Source organism: Paroedura picta, chromosome 11, assembly GCF_049243985.1.
Source record: "Paroedura picta isolate Pp20150507F chromosome 11, Ppicta_v3.0, whole genome shotgun sequence".
Taxonomy (NCBI): domain Eukaryota; kingdom Metazoa; phylum Chordata; class Lepidosauria; order Squamata; family Gekkonidae; genus Paroedura; species Paroedura picta.
In genome coordinates, this window is record NC_135379.1 from 26,375,240 (window position 1) to 26,392,723 (window position 17,484).

The following is a 17,484-nucleotide window of genomic DNA, read 5'->3' on the forward strand; positions in this document are numbered from 1 at the left end:
GGCAACAATGTTTTGTTTTGTTTTTGTTTTTGTTTAGAAAAAATGAAGAATGGGTGCCCTATTGTGTGAAATGGATAAGGTATTCTATTGAAATAGTTTTGAATGAATATTATTTTATTTGTTGATTATTTATTCAGATCCCAGGATAGTATAGTGACTAATTTTTATTTGTGACAAATACATTGACTTTTTTGTACTGGTGATGCAATGAGTGCCATTTGTAGAGAGATTATGGGATTCTCCTAAAGCTTTTGAGAAGTTATCTAGAAAGAGTTGGATTTTAAGATGCTTCCGCAACAATTTTTGTAAGGCATAGTGACTTCAATTTCATTCATTTTAATTATTTAAGTGATGTGCATTATGTTTCGTCAAGAGAGGTAAAATATAAAGAATATTAATTTTTTGTTTATTAATATGAAGGATATTCCTCACTCCAAGGGGCTAGAAATTTTCCCTTCACCAGAAGTCCTGTGTCTGTTTAATTAGATCACTCCCAAATCCTATAAATTAGTCATTAATAAATGCTGAATTTTGATAAGAATCGTTCCCTTCAACATTCATCAAAGTGGTCTTTAATAACATTAATGGCTGCAGATCAGTTAAATCAGCAGCATCTTTATGCAGGCCCAAATTGGGAAAATCTAGTGCAAACTGGTTCAGCAGGTAGTTCTGCACAAACTGAACAGACCAAGCAATCAGCTGACATTTCAAACATGATAAATTCAACAGCTGAACACGCTTGCAGTGAAATCAGTAGCATCCCTAAAGTAAAGTAACAAACAAAAGGAAGAAAATGCTTCAAGGCCCTGATCTGGGCTGGAGCCATAGAGGGGGCTTCATCATTTCCACAACTGAAATCAATCCCCCTTCCAGTGCACTGGTTGGCCTTGGAAGAACAAAATGGCCAGACAAGTGCTCAATGCCAAGTTTATATATAGTCTTTTCAAGGCCAAAAACAATACAGAGAAAAGTTGGCTTCCATTTGCAAAACTGTGTGGGGTGTAACAGGTACACACCATACACAGGAGAAGTCAAGAAATCAAATTATAAATAAATACAAATAAAGAAATATTCCTTCTGTATTAAAAAAAAGCTTAAAAGGTCTGTTCATAGAGTTGAAAATAACTTGGTAAAAAAAAGTCCTGTCTCATCAATAGTCATTTATTGTGTGAGTAGGTAGATGAAGCTTTCCATGGCACAGATGTAAATAAAATCACCTGGTAAATAGCACCCCTTTCAGCCTCTTCTTCAGGCCCGTTGACAACCATATCTGCCTATGAATCTGATAATAGTTTAGTCGCATTCTTGGCAAATCATGACATCAATAGCTATTAGCTACAAACACTGAACATGGGAAATGTTGTGTCCCTCTGCTAATCAGACCCTGGAGACCACCAAGGGGATTGCCATGAATCACCTGTATGAGCTTCCAGGGTCATCTGGCTGATCATGCTTGGAGACAGTAATGCTGGCCTCGCCTTTCCATGTTGCTCCCTTTGCCCCTGCACCTGTGCCACCATCTGATTCTTATTTCAATCTAGTAAGGGCAAGTGGAAAGTAAGAACACATCAACTGAAGTGCCCTGCTCTGACGTTGGGTTCCAAGAGAGAGAAAAAGATGACTTCAGAGAACAGCCCGCAGTTTTTAGGATCAGCTGCTCTTGCGGTTAACCAAGCTCTTTCCAGTTATTACTTATTCCTGCCAGTTTTTTCCCCCTTCAATAGACTATTTATTGCCAGATGTTGTGAAGAATGTAAAAGGGGGAAGGGGAAATAGCATTGTAGCAGACATGGAGACCAGATGTGTTACCATTTCGACTCCAAGCTGGATCAGGACACTGAAAGCACAGCTCACATATTCGACTGGATGAGGTGAGAAATGTGAATGAGGAACTCAGCTGAATTTAGCAGGGAAAGCTGCTATGATAAACATTGTGGTTTCTTCGAAGCCTTCTCTGCCTTACAAATGCCACTTTGCATGAAGAAAAGAGAGCAGCGATTGAAGCCAACGTGGATATACTGCAACTCTAACTTCACACTGAGGAATGATTTTAAAATATGGCTTGGAGCCTTTGGCCCCATTTAAAACATTTGTGTTCTAACACACACACAAAGCCAGCCAACACTAATCAGACTCTGTATAGCACATTGCCTTAGAGTTTTTTAAACAGCCTCATAATATGAATAGCTCTGAGATGCCAACAGGACAACTTGCAGGCTCAGGTGAGGGCCAAGAATGGCTCATCCGGACAGCTACTCCAGCCTTATTATGGCCACTGTGTCTATGCTGGCCTTAGGCCTTGGAATGGACTATGTCAGGGTGGTCCAGGACAGGAAGAGACAAGGCTGGTTTGAAAGTCTAAATCCCCCAATTCTGGTCCAGTCCTATGGCTCTCGTTATCCTTAACATCTCATACATATGAATGAGATTTTGCAGTTTACCTGATACCATTTTGTGGCCTGGCCCAATGTTAAGAAGGGAGGAATCAGCCCTAAGTTAAGGTGACCAGATTTTAACATTGGTAAAGCGGGACCATTGATTAAAAATTTGGTTTATATGGAGCAACAAAAATTTTCATAGAATGCATATAACGCAAAAATAGTATTGTAACATATATTTTTTTTACTTGCAACGTAAGTACAATTTGCCAGGTCCCCCCAGATTTCCCTCCAAAAGTGGGACAATCTGGTCACCTTACCCTAAGTTGCAACACCTGTTACTAATTTTTCTTGTTTTTCTTCTGTTTTTTTCTTCTATTGGACCTTGCTCCATAAGGAAATGCTGACCTCTGTCACCGCTGAATCCAGTCCTTTCACAGCGTAGGAATGGATTGTTACAAATTCCATTATCCCCTTAAAAGGCAGCTGCAATTCTCTTCCGCATTCTTGCTGAAACAGAAGCCTGTGTGGAATTACCTGATAAAGCTCTGCAGCAGTCATCGACAGTATCTTTTTCCAATGAGGAAGATGAAACATTAGAGCAGGGGTAGTCAAACTGTGGCCCTCCAGATGTCCATGGACTACAATTCCCAGGAGCCCCCTGCCAGCGAACGCTGGCAGGGGGCTCCTGGGAATTGTAGTCCATGGACATCTGGAGGGCCGCAGTTTGACTACCCCTGCATTAGAGGGTTCTTATCAAAAGTCAGAGGTTTTGAGTATTTGAATGGATCAGAAGGCTTGTTTCCTGTTCCACAAAATAGCAGATCTCAGATATCCACTTTAAAGGTCTTTTGGAATGCACAGTTCATTTCCTGCAGACAGGAGCTGTAGGTTTCATATAGTGTTGCAATAACTCATCCAAAATATCAGTTCAGCTGCCTTAAACCAAGTGAGTGATTCGGAGGGAGTTAAGCATCTTTAATTCCCATTGTTACCACCTGCAAAGATGTGCTTAACTTTGCCCTCGAAACCAATGTGAATAATAATGCTTGACTTAAGCTGGATCATGCTGAACATTCTACAGAAATGCTATTTTTCCTGTAGGTGCCACAGGAACCATAAAAGTACTGATTTTGAAGCCCTGCATAAATGTGGCAGTCCACATGATCATTTTTCTTGAATTAATGCCTAAACTTTATGTCAGCAAAACTATTAGATCCAACCTCCAAGCAAGAGGTGTGGCATTCTATCAGCTGTATCAGTAGCTACAGTGAAAACTATGTTGTATTATATACACTAGCAATGTGTATACTATAAAGCAGGTAAATTGGGGATAGATTTTGGACAATCATCTGGAAGTTCTAGGGTTAATAGAGCCCTATCTGTGATTTGTCAGATTCCCAGCAATGGCTTTAAAACCATCACTTGACTTTAAAGAAATCACTACAGTTTTATTTTTACAGTGGTCCCCAACCTTTTTATCACCAGGGACCGGTCAACGCTTGACAATTTTACTGAGGCCCAGGGGGGGTAGTCTTTTGCCGAAGGACGTTGCCGCCACCTGAGCCCCTGCTCCATTTGCTTCTTCCCCCGGGGCCCCTGACTTCCCGCTGCCTGCTGAGGGGCACTGCCAGCAGCAGCTGCACAGTGCCATGCCGAGAGGGAGCCCCAGCCATGGCAGCCGCTGGAGAGCACCAAAGGTGAGCCGGCGGCAGAGTGGCAGGGCAGCCCCCGAGGAGGAGGGCGTGCAGGAGCCGCAGCCCGGTACCGACTGATCTACGGACCGGGACTGGTCCCAGTCCCCAGACTGGGGGTTGAGGACCACTGATGTAGCCAACAGAGCTTTCAGAAGTACAGCCATTTAAAACAAAATATGAGAATCTGCATGTTTTATAAAGTTCTTTCAGAATCCAGAATCTAGTCTCAATGGCTACATTCCAAAAGAGAGCAACTTTTTAAATCATCCGAAATTTAAATGGAGGCTGCCCAGAGTGAGGCAGCCTACTATCCTTACAAATTTCATCCCAATTGGCTGGATGACAAAAAATAATAATAATGTGAGAGAAATGGCAGTGGCAGTACCTTAACAGGAATACGATTATGGCTCCAAACACAACACAGCAACATCAAAGAGTCCAAACTTTTCTAAAAGACAAAATGAGCCAACTCCAAAGAAAATGTTTGCAAACATTTCTAGTTTCCAAAAGATATCACCATTCCGATTTGTCTAGAGTGCATTTGGATAGCAATCTTTCTATTGGCAGATTTACCATCTGTTCTTTGTTTCCAAGCACAGACATGTGTTCCTGTTTATTCACTATGTGCCACCAGTTTACTACAACAAATTTAGTGAAGTGGAAATCAGGTCAAGGTGAAGTTTATTTCATGTGCTTATCTTCCTGTTCATTTGCATAGCTTCTCACCTGCCAGTCACATTCGTTTAGAATAGGAAGCCAAAGTCTGGCTTGTTGATTATGGAATGTTGTTAGACTACTTCATTCCATTCATTGATCTACAAATATTTCTAGGTTTAGAGTAAAATATATTCACAAATGTATTTGTATGTGCACTTGTAGAACATCCTTGAAGGTTTCTTAAAATTAGCTTCCAAGCCAGCATCCGGGAACAAATGTCACCAGGGATTTTCCCTTTCCATCCAGACAATGGGACACCTGTTCTGAAAAGCCCAGTGAGACTCAATTTCTGATGGATTTACCTTCCTTTCAAAGTTTTGCTACCTTTGAATGATAACTAGTTCATTCCAGACTCCCTGTCAAACTATGCCTTCTCTATCTTCTTTAGTATGTGTTACCTGACAACAAATGAATATTTATTTATTTTTATTGTTTATACTTATAGATCACCACTTCCAGCCAGTTGGCTCACGGTGGCTAGCAACATATAAAATAAATGATAAAACCTCACTGTAACCCCTCCTAACCCAACCATGCCAATCAGCCCTACCACCCTCCCCAGACCACTGAATGGCTCCAGCACAGTGAACTAACCTTTGCTTGAAGACTGCCATGCTGGAAAGACCGGAAGAGGGGCAAATCTCCCCTCTCCATCCACCAGGGCTCAACCAAATACCTGGTGGAAGAGCTCTATGATGGAGGCCCTGAAGTACTTATTTAGCTCTATCAGAGCCTTCAGCTCTTCCGGGAGCTCATTCCAACAAGCAAGGGCCAGGCAAATCTCACGGAGGCCAGGGATCTCCAATCTGTTGGCAGTTGCTCTGAGCAGGGCACAGGTGGTTAAATTGTCCCTCAGGTACACTGGGCCCAGACCTCATAAGGCCTTGAAGATCAATACCAGCACCTTAAACTGGACCCAGTATACAACTGGCAACCAATGCAACTGCCTCAGCATGGGCTGGATATGTGTCCTCCAGGATGACCTGGCGAGGACCCTAGCAGCTGCATTTTGCACCAGCTGTAGTTTACGGGTCAAGGCCCATGTAGAATGAATAACAGAAATCCAGTCTGAAGGATGACTGTTGCTTGGATCACTGTGGCAAGTTGTTCTTGGGACAGATAAGGCACTAGTAGTTTTGCTTGACTAAGATGGTAAAATGTCAGCTGAGCTACTCTAGTGATCTGGGTCTCCGTAGTCAGAGAGGAATCCAGCATCATCCCCAGATTCCCGGCCATGTGTGATTTTTGATCGCTCCAAAATCAGGAACAAACAACTTGAGGCTCCTTTTTTTAGCCATTATTTAGAAGCTGGCCACAATGAAAATGATATCAAGTTCCTGAAATTTGGGTTTACAAACTGTACCCCTTTAACAGACTGGACATTAAGACTCAACTCCTACAAAAGAAGCATTTTTTTATATACAAGTTGCAGACATTATCACCTTCTGGTTTAAATTCAGTTTGGGACCTTGGATGTTTTAAATACATGTACTGACTGGTTATTCCAATCCCAAAGAAGGGCAATGCCAAAGAATGTTCAAACTACCGCACCATTGCACTAATTTCTCATGCTAGCAAAGTTATGCTCAAAATCCTACAAGCTAGGCTCCAGCAATATGTGGACCGAGAACTTCCAGAAGTACAGGCAGGATTTCGAAGAGGCAGAGGAACTAGAGATCAAATTGCCAACATACGCTGGATCATGGAGAAAGCTAGGGAGTACCAGAAGAACGTCTACTTCTGCTTCATTGACTATGCTAAAGCCTTTGATTGTGTGGAGCACAACAAATTGTGGCAAGTTCTTAAAGAGATGGGAATACCAGAGCATCTTATTTGTCTCTTGAGAAATTTATATGCAGGTCAAGAAGCAACAGTGAGAACTGAACATGGAATCACTGACTGGTTCAAAATTGAGAAAGGAGTTCGGCAAGGCTGTATACTGTCGCCTTGCCTATTTAACTTGTATGCAGAGCACATCATGAGAAATGCGGGATTAGAGGAGTCACAAATTGGGATCAAGATTGCAGGGAGAAATATCAACAACCTCAGATATGCAGATGATACCACTCTAATGGCAGAAAGTGAAGAGGAACTAAAGAGCCTGTTGATGCGGGTGAAGGAGGAGAGTGCGAAAGTTGGCTTGAAACTCAACATCAAGAAAACAAAGATCTTGGCATCCGGCCCTCTCAATTCCTGGCAAATAGAAGGGGAAGAAATGGAGATAGTGACAGATTTTATTTTCCTGGGCTCCAAGATCACTGCAGATGGGGACTGCAGCAAAGAAATTAAAAGACGCTTGCTCCTGGGGAGGAAAGCTATGGCAAATCTAGACAGCATCCTAAAAAGCAGAGACATCACCCTGCCAACAAAAGTGCGTTTAGTCAAGGCTATGGTCTTCCCAGTTGCAATGTATGGCTGCGAAAGTTGGACCATAAGGAAGGCCGAGCGTCAAAGAATTGAGGCTTTTGAACTCTGGTGCTGGAGAAGACTCTTGCGAGTCCCTTGGACTGCAAGGCGAACAAACTGGTCAGTCCTAGAGGAGATCAGCCCTGACTGCTCTTTAGAAGGCCAGATCCTGAAGATGAAACTCAAATATTTTGGCCACCTCATGAGAAGGAAGGACTCCCTGGAGAAGAGCCTAATGCTGGGAGCGATCGAGGGCAAAAGAAGAAGGGGACGACAGAGAATGAGGTGGCTGGATGGAGTCACTGAAGCAGTAGGTGCAAACTTAAATGGACTCCGGGGAATGGTAGAGGACAGGAAGGCCTGGAGGATCATTGTCCATGGGGTCGCGATGGGTCGGACACGACTTCGCACATAACAACAACAACAACTGACTGGTTTTCTCTTTTTTGTAGGACTCTGCATTAATGAACTGTCCCTTTAAAATTTTATATAAGCTTTTTGCTTTAAGAAACAGAGCTCTTCCTGCACTGTTTACACATGACTGCCTATCTGCTTGCTAGTGAAACTTGAAAATTGGTATTGTAGTTTGAACAGCATGAGCAATTGCCACTGCATGTTCCCAGATACAGAGAGAACTAGAGCATTGGCCAATTCTGTTTCTTTTTGTCCATTTGTGAGATTTGTAATCTCTTTGAGCAGGGGTAGTCAAACTGCGAATGCTGGCAGGGGCTTCTGGGAATTGTAGTCCATGGACATCTGGAGGGCCACAGTTTGACTACCCCTGTCTTTGAGGGAGTAATTTAATATCATTAAATTTCTTCTCCATTTCTTCAGACTTTTTGCAAATGGTGTAATATTCATTCACTTTTTAATTTTGAAACAGATTGTATTACATACTGATGAAGTATGTTGAAACAAGGGCAACTCACCGGGACCTGTTTGTTCAGTATTGTATTGTTGAACTTTGGTACACTCCAGTTTGGAGGTTTTTTTTCAGGAAACAGTTTATTGAACCTGCACAGCTTCATTTGTTTACTTGTGGAGACTAGGAAGACAGAAGTTTGCATATTTTTTTACTGGGCTTACCTAACTACGTGAAATGTGTGTAAAAATATTGTTTGTGAGCAATCTGGATAGCCCTGTAAGTAGATATATGAACTTTATCCAGTTCTTTGTATAAGTGACTGATGTTTGTGCTGTCCTTATTATGATGCATTGTATTGGATATCTTTTGTATAACTTCGACTTTTAGAATTCTATCAAAGGTATAGAATCTGTTCCACTTAATATTTCTGGTGAGGCCTTGGAGGAGGAAAATGTCTCATGGCTTAAACACCCACTCAGGGTGGATGTCCCACCCCTGAGTGCCTCCTCTTCCAACCAGCTTTCCTGTCTGTTTAGGAGCCAGCCAATTGCCTTCCATCCCCCATCCCTGACCACCCCCTCCTCCTTCCACTTTCATCTGAGGCTTGGAGGCTGCAGATCCCTGCTACATGAGAGCTGCCCCTGTTGGTGAGTTCCATAACACCTGCCTGCAGCTCTTCCAGGTCCTGGGGGGAGGGGGGCATCCACATTCTTCCACTCCACCCCCCTAATCTAGAGCCTGTTGTATTCCTGAATGCAATGGGCTTGGTCCCTAGTTATTTCATAAGGTTGTATTAGTGGACATTAAAGCTTTATGATGGATATACTAAATGGGGCAATGTGGGATTTGTTTTATCAACAGTGGAGTTGGAAAATGTGCAGCAAGAATACCACAAACATTGTATCACAATCCAATAGCCAACAGTGATATAATAACTTGGTTGTCGCATAGCTGTGACAATGTCATTTAAATTTCAAATTGGTGAGAGAAAGCCCTTGTGATAGAACAATTAGCTTGTGAGGAGGGAAATCGGTTACTGGATTACACTAAGTAGCTGATCTGCTGTAGTTCTGCCAAAGGCCACTCTGGACTCCAATTATTTTCTCTGTCAAAAACTGTTCAACTGTGCAAATGTCCAGACCCTAAGAAATAGCTTTGATATTCTGTCTTGTTTTTTTTATCTGGATGCCATTGGGCTTTTAGATAATAACAATTTAATTTTTTTCTAGCATCTATATATGTACTTGAAGTCAACAGATGCTTTTTAAGCCAGCTGAACTGAAATACCAGCTTTAATTGCCAGAGAACATAGTGATGTGCCATTCTCACTAAACTGATAGTGTTCTCCTCTGATGGGGATGGAGCACTCAGTTCTGTCCTGCCTGGGAGGAACTCTCTATATCTGATCTAATGATAGGAAATCTCTCATGGCTCTGGAACTTTTATGATCCCAAGAATCCCATATAGCATCCAATTTCACTCTAGGGAGATATTTGTTAGCTGCGAAGTCGTGTCCGACCCATCGCGACCCCATGGACAATGATCCTCCAGGCCTTCCTGTCCTCTACCATTCCCCGGAGTCCAGTTATATTCACACCAACTGCTTCAGTGACTCCATCCAGCCATCTCATTCTCTGTCGTCCCCTTCTTCTTTTGCCCTCGATCGCTCCCAGCATTAGGCTCTTCTCCAGGTAGTCCTTCCTTCTCATGAGGTGGCCAAAGTATTTGAGTTTCATATTCAGGATCTGGCCTTCTGAGGAACAGTCAGGGCTTATCTCTGCTAGGACTCTAGTACTCTAGGACTCAGGAAATATAGGTAATGTATATTGTTTATCTTTCCTCATTTTCCCCTCACAACATCTCTATTAAGTGAATTGGGTTAAGAAAGAGTGGCCCAAGCACAGCAAGTTTCTAGTAGATTGTACTGATTCTCTCAGGTCTCTACATAAGTCTACATGGGCTCTGATGGGTGGATGGGTATGGATGTGAATGCATGTATGTACACACAGCATCGCCCTCACAAAAGCATTCCTGTTCATATGATTAAAGAACCATCTTTAGGTGCATAATCCTGTGCTTATTTTTGTGTTGGTTAAGAATGGCGGCTTCTAATCTGGCGAGCTGGGTTTGATTCCCCATTCCTCCACAAGTAGCCGGGTGACCTTGTCAGAGCTCTCTCAGCCTCACCTACCTCACAGGGTGTCTGTTGTGTGAGGGGGGAAGGGAAGGCAACTGTAACCCGCTTTGAGATTCCTTCTGGTAGTGAAAAGTGGGGTATAAAAACCAACTCATCCTCCTCCCCCTCCAAAAATTAAGGGGAATATGATTTGAATATGGTAATCATTAAATTTATGGTGAGTCTTGAAAACAGACCTAAGGTTTGGGAGCAATTACATTTATTTTACTTGGCATTGACAAAACTACATCACTTTCACCAACCATTTTTATGTTTTACAGGACTGGATTTATAGGATTTGCCTTGAATTTACTTCTGCAGAGGTGTTTGGGAGTCTCTCTGGAGCACTCTTTGAAGGTCTGATGTAATGTCTATTCCACTTGGTTAAAATAATCCCAGCAGCAACTTGGCTCATCAAAACAAAACATGAATCTAAGCTTGTGGGGAACATGTTGGAGAACTGTCCTGCCTAAAAACATAGGTTGGCAGTGAAAATAAATAGCACGAATCTGCTCTCTTTAAATGAACAGGAGTGCATATCTGGAACATGCAGATGAATTCACAAGTAGACACTACTAGCAAATCATTATGGCTAGTTTAGTTTGGGGATTTTAAAGAGATATCCTGAAAGGCTAGGAGTGTTCATTCAGATATTCCCACACTGAACATCTGAAATTATCCCGGACCCTTCCAAAGCTTAGGGAGTAACACAACTTTATCTCCCAGAAATTATGGAGTTTTTCAGGAAGGGAGAAAGAGGAGGCTGGTCCCAGCAAACAGCTGTTTGGTGGTGCATGGTCTTTCAAAATTGTAAATGACCATTCTTTTCTACAAATAGACCAGGCCTCTGGAATGTTAGAGCAGTTATAATCCCAGGAGATCTCCATCCGCTACTTGGAGGCTGGAAACCCTACCACCACAGAACTCCAGAGTTCCTACACAAAGGCAGGCAACGGCAAACAACCTCTGAATGTCTCTTGCCTTGAAAACTCTGTAGGGTTCTCATCAGTCAGCTGCAACTTGACAGCATTTTATACACACCTAAGGAGGGATGAGACAGTCTACATTGAGTAGATGGGAGAAGTTTCTTCACGCGAGTGAAAGGTGGAGGGGGAGGTGGTCAGGAACGGGGTGTCCCCTACCTGATTGGTCCTCCGGAGGATGAGTGACCTCCCCAAGGGCCAATCAGGGAGGTGGAGGAAGTCGGGGATGGGGCATCCCCTGCAAGATTGGTCCCCGGGGGGCAACTAATGTCCTCAAAGGCCAATCAGACTGTGAATGTTTTGGGCATATGCATACCGGGCATTATTATGCGGAATGATGATTATTAGAAATGTTTTAGTGATTGCTATATCCTACTTTAATGAGAAGTTTGACATTATATCCTGCTTTCAATAGACAGTAGATATACAAAACCAAAACCTTCACAAGTCTTATCTAGCTGTGCTTCTAATGGGGCGCAATCACTGAACAAATAGTTTGAGGAAAGGTATGTATTAGTTCCATGTGCTCTGACAACAGAAATCTGTTCCATTTGAAGGGGCAGGTTATTTCTTTTGAAGGGGATTCCATATTAAGGTGACCAGATTGTCCCACTTTTGGTGGGACATCTGGGGGCACCTGGCAAATTGTACTTATGTTGGAATTAAATATATATATATTACAATACTATTTTTGTGTTCTATGAAACTTTTTGTTGTTCCATATAGACCAATTTTTTACTCAAGAACCCCCCCCCCCTGGTCAATGGTGTCCTGCTTTACCAATATTGAAATCTGGTCACCTTATTCCACATTCAATCAATGGGAGTTTAACTTCCTGCAATTAAGGCTACAACCCAAGCAAGAAGAGGAAGATGTGCATTTCTATCATGCTTTGCCAAACTACAGCAGAGCTGGAAGCATAATGGACTTCGACTGCTTTTCAGATGGCTTTGTTTGTAAACTGAAGATAAGGATCTTGGTGCATCTCTTCCTCAGCTGAAAGTTGACTCCGAGCCATTACTGCCAGACAGAATGTCTTGGGTTTATCTAAATTATTTTAATTACAAACATTCTTTAAAGAGCACTGTAAGATGATGACAATAAAAACTGTTGTTAAATAGCGTTTTTTTTCCAGTGCAACATTTAACAAAGGCTCAGACTGTCTACTAGTGTAAAACTTCCAAAGCAGAAGGTATTTGTGATGGTCCATAATCGAAAAGTTAAATGGTTGAAAGAAAAGAAGTCAAAAGATAAGTTAACATGGAACCTTAAAAAAAAATTATCTTGTGTACTGGGACTATCTACTTCAGAGCAACATGCACTCATCTTCTCTACGGCAAGAGTTAGTGTTTAATATTCAGCTATGTGTATGCTAATCAGAGGACAAAGCTTAGAAAAAAAATATAAACACCATCAATAGTTGCATGGTATGGCCTACTATGAAAGCCTGGGAAGGAGACTCTTCCCTGCACAGAAATGTACACTTCTCCCTTACCTCCACCAGTCTATTCATCTTCCTAATTAGCTATAGCTCACTGCTTCTTCTAACAGCTGTGTCTGTACATAATGGATGATGAATGACTGACATCATGCTGGCAGCTGGGAGAGGAGTAAGCTAGCTGGTTAGCTGCCTAGTGGAGCTCAGGAGCTCTCACTGCAATGATTGCAGGGCACTTTTATACAGACAAAATGGCACCCATTCATCAAGCAGATGAACAATGCAGCCATTGTGCACGCCTAAGACCAGAAAACCTCCAAACAAACCCCAAACCATCCTGGCCTACCTGAAATCCTTAAAATCAGCACCCTAATTCTATTTAAATTTTTTAAATCTGGAAACTGGCCTAAAATAATAAAAACTGACCTGGCCATCCAATTCCTACCAAGTTGCATCTGTGCATTCTCAGACATTGCTCAAACCTGGCATTCTCAGACATTGCTCCCCCCACACACATACACACAAACACACACATTCTTTTTCTCATTTGGACTGCCTCCCCCTCCCCTGGAAACAGGGTGCCCAGAGAAGTGCACTGAGAGGTACCTACGTCAAGGGTGTGTAAAATGTAATCCCTTTGTCCATTGGTGGCTTTAGAGCAGGGGTAGAGCAGGGGTAGTCAACCTGTGGTCCTACAGATGTTCATGGACTACAATTCCCATAAGCCCCTGCCAGCAAATGCTGGCAGGGGCTCATGGGAATTATAGTCCATGGACATCTGGAGGACCACAGGTTGACCACCCGTGCTTTAGAGGGAGGACTATATTTGGTGTCATTATCTTTTAAAATAGTTACAGCAGATGCCCAAATTCAATCCCCATCTTAAAAAATGCTCCTGAAATTCTGGAACCTGGGGGGAGGGGGATGATTTGAATTCCAAAGTGGTTCTGTTCTACCCCAAGATCAGGAATAAATGGCAAATGTCCTCCATGAACTTGGATCTGAAATTACAATGAAAGTTTTCTCAGAGCAACCCCCTAATGAGAACCACAGGTTAATGCATTTGGCCTCTGTTACATTCTCTCACGCATTAAAATGATAGTCACCAAGTAAGATGAGATACTGTTTTGTAATTTTTATGACACTGCAGAAGAACACAGGAGGACTTTGTAATAATAATCTGGCATACATGGCTGAATTTCAGATTCAAAGGAGTTTTAAAAACAGCAACATACAACTAACAGAAGGATCAACTATCTTGGGCAAACAAATGAAACCAGAATCAAGCCATACAGTTTGCCCTGATAGCCCTTTTTTGCTAACAAAATGTGTGGAGTGGAATGGAGGGAAAGATAAAGCCATTCCTGCCATGTTCAGTAGATGTTTCTCCCACCACACAAAAATTTTAGGTGAGGGCTGGGTCATACATTAAATGCGGGTTGGGTTCAAGTTTTCCCCAACTCAACTGAGGTTTCATGTTTTGTTTAATTAGACCTTTGGTGTCTTTGGTTTCCTGGCTTTTTGAAGGGGCAGGGTATTTCTTGCAGATTCCTGGCCTCCAAAGGTAGTACAGCTCTGGAAACATCTCAGAAGATGTCTAGATAGTGTTTTGATGTATTCATGATTCATTTGGTTGAAAATGGCAGCAAATGATTGCATCACAACTAAAAATAAAAAAATTCAGGTCACTGAACTGTAAACATGATTGTCTTTGTTTTGGTTCTGGTTCAGTCATCATTCTGACTTTTGTACAATGGCTGTGGGTCTGTTCCAATGGAGGAAAAAATAAACATCAGGCCTTTATTTCCACTTAGTTCAGGTTTGGTTTGGTTCCCCAGTTTAAATTAAGGAAGTATATAGTAGGCATATGCCATTTAATACCAACAGTGGATTTGCACAAATAAAGAGAAGGGGCTAAGATATGGCAACGTATTTTGAAAAAACTGAATCACTTTGAACAATGTAAAGTCAAACTCTTAGGTCCACCTAGTTTCCGTGTGTGATTAGCCATGATTATCTTTCCCTGGATTGCAAACCGTGCTCCTAAAATATACTTCTTGTCTCTCTTGTCAAAAACACATTTGCTTGGATGGAAGTTTCACAGATTTTTGTGATAGCTGTATGTGAATTGCGTCTTAGAGCTCAACTCAGAACTGTTTTAAACAAAAGTATTTGTAATGCAGTCAGTGGCAGGAGTCCAAAGAGCTGCTTAGGGGTTTACACGGGGTGGTGGAATATTCTTAGTTTTGTTCTTTGAACAGTTAATTCCCCTTACCCTACAATGCTGTGTATCAAACGGCATTAAAGACTCTCTTCACCACCATATGGCAATTGCTGGAGAAAGAAGTCTGCTGTCCCAAGCCCCCTTGAGCTCATAGAACTAATGTCATGGCTCCCTGTATCCTAGCCAATACGTTTCCATTGATGTCAGTGAGAATGAACTTGCTTCAAGTTAAGCATCCTTCACTGGGGCCACCAAGCAAATTTAGATATGAGGCAAGCAACATTGTCTCAGGTAGCTCAGTTATATGACACATGGCTGCTGAATGAGGACCAAAGTAGGGTAGCTGAGAATCACTACCTAAGACCATTTATGCACTGGAGGTTTCATACCGGGCTGCAGGCTAGAGTTGCCCTACCTCTTCCTGCACCCACATGGGGGAGCATTTGGCCCGGTGCACCTCATCTGCCCCCAATCTGTGCTCCTGCATGGGAGCTGGGCCAGTGAAGTTCCCAGTCCATAAACAGTCTAAGAGCAATATCCAGCCATGTGTGGCTCTAGCTGGAGTTCATATAAACCACCATCTTCATGTTCACTGCAGTTCAATCTACGTATAATTAGGAAAGTGACAGCAGCAAATTCCGCCTGAACAGCCGATACATATTTTAAGTCAGGGGTAGTCAAACTGTGACCCTCCAGATGTAAATGGACTACAATTCCACAATTCTCATGGGAATTGTAGTCCATGGACATCTGAAGGGCCGCAGTTTGACTACCCGTTTTAAGTGTTTAGCCACAGATTGCATGCTGGCTCCAATAGCAAGGAAGCAATTAAATATTTGTTAAAGTACAGAAGAAACTCTTTGTTTCTCGCTCAACACTGTATCTTCCAAAGGCAACTGAAAGAAATAAAACCATGTTTCCAAGTTCAACACCTGTCCCTTTGCCTGAGGCTTGGGATACCTTCCAAAGAAAATGCCATATTAGATAATCATAACTTGGGGGGGGGGGAGTTTTCTGCCAGATTATTTACACAATGCAGTTAGAAGAGTCTTAAAACCCTTGGTTGATGATGCACAGTCCCTCTGCAATTAAGCTTTTCCACATTTCTGAAAGATTGTGGAATGGGATGTCATGATTACTCTTGCATCCATTTATTGCAATGGTAGATGTAAGCCCATTTTCTTTTGACACATGCCATATCCTTTTTTTCCCCTACCTGTTTTGAAAATAGTGGACCACCATAGAACGACTCCAGCAATGAAGAATTTATTAGCCTCAGCTGTTCTTAGTCTTCTTAGCACTTCTTACTGGCCCCTTGCTGGTACATCCTCCAATCTACTGAACATAAAAAGAGACCATTATACAAAGAATCACACAAAGGGGTTTAAGGAAATGTTTTATTGTTGTGGCATGATCCTGAAGCAATGCAGAAGTGCAAGTTTTACTGTTGTAGCATTTCCCCATAGCAATGTGGATATGTAATTTAAAAAAATAATAATTTTGGGACTTGGGGGGAGGGAAGGAAGCTTGAGTCCCTAAAACAACTGCTGTGAAGGGATTGGTGGCTTTCATTGATTGACAACCCGAGGAGCTTGGGGGAAACTTTGGGTAGTCTACACTTCCTGCTTCTCTGCCATCTTGTTGGGAGGCAAAAAACCACAACAAGATGGTAGGATAACATGGGAGGGGTCTCCCATCAGGAAGCATGCAAACGTGTGGTTTCATATCTTGCATTTGCAAGCAGGAGGTGGCGTGCATTTTATGCCTCCATGCGGAATTGGTCAAAGTTCTAACTCTACTTTGAAATGTGATCATTAGCAAGTACTGGCCCAGATGATATTTCAGCAACAGTTTAACCTATTGCAAATTGAATTACATATTGTAGTAATAAATGGGCTTGGCTTGATGTTTGATTACTGAATTTGATTAGTTGGCACATTTTGCTTCATTCAGTACAAGGCTTGATTATAGCTATGCTTCATGCAATGAGAAGTCCCATCCAGCTTTACAGCAATTGGCTAAACACTCTGATTCAAGGGATAAATGCACTGCTACTTATTGGCTGTGAGTTAAGAGCTACCTCCAAAGAAAACATGTCCACAGTGTGCAGGCAAACCATTGAGTGTGGAAAGAGCAGACTTCATGCCAATCCTCTTTATTTACTGCCAACTAATAATCAAAGCAAATGCTAAGAACATTTCTCAGAGGATGAGGAGTATAAAAATAATCTTTGTTACAACTCAGAACTATTCCACATCCTGTGGATAATCATAATAAAGGGGCATAGGGTTTCAATTCCCTAAATTCACACTTCACTATGTTCAGTAACTCATGGAACAACTCAGAATGTTATGAAAATAATATTAATGGTCTGGTTCAGTTTCTACAACATACAAGGAAAGGAGGTTTAGAATTAACACTGAAACGCCATCCTTCAGCCACAGTGTTGTTTATGTGCACATACTCTGGACATGTATGGCCCCGATTATAAAGAGTGATCTCATTTATTTCTGACTCTTTCATCATTATGATTCCTGAAATTACCTAATTCCTTCTGCATGTCACTTTCCTTCATGTCTTCCGCCAGGCATTTGGTTGAG

General features: G+C 42.1%; 1 long non-coding RNA gene across 1 annotated transcript; it reads left to right on the forward strand.

The window, feature by feature from the left end:
* Positions 1-36: 36 nt before the first annotated feature.
* Positions 37-11,258, forward strand: LOC143820237 (uncharacterized). Its single transcript, XR_013225276.1, has 3 exons — positions 37-79; positions 8,600-8,710; positions 10,521-11,258. It is a non-coding gene; the product is annotated as an uncharacterized LOC143820237 (long non-coding RNA).
* Positions 11,259-17,484: the final 6,226 nt, after the last annotated feature.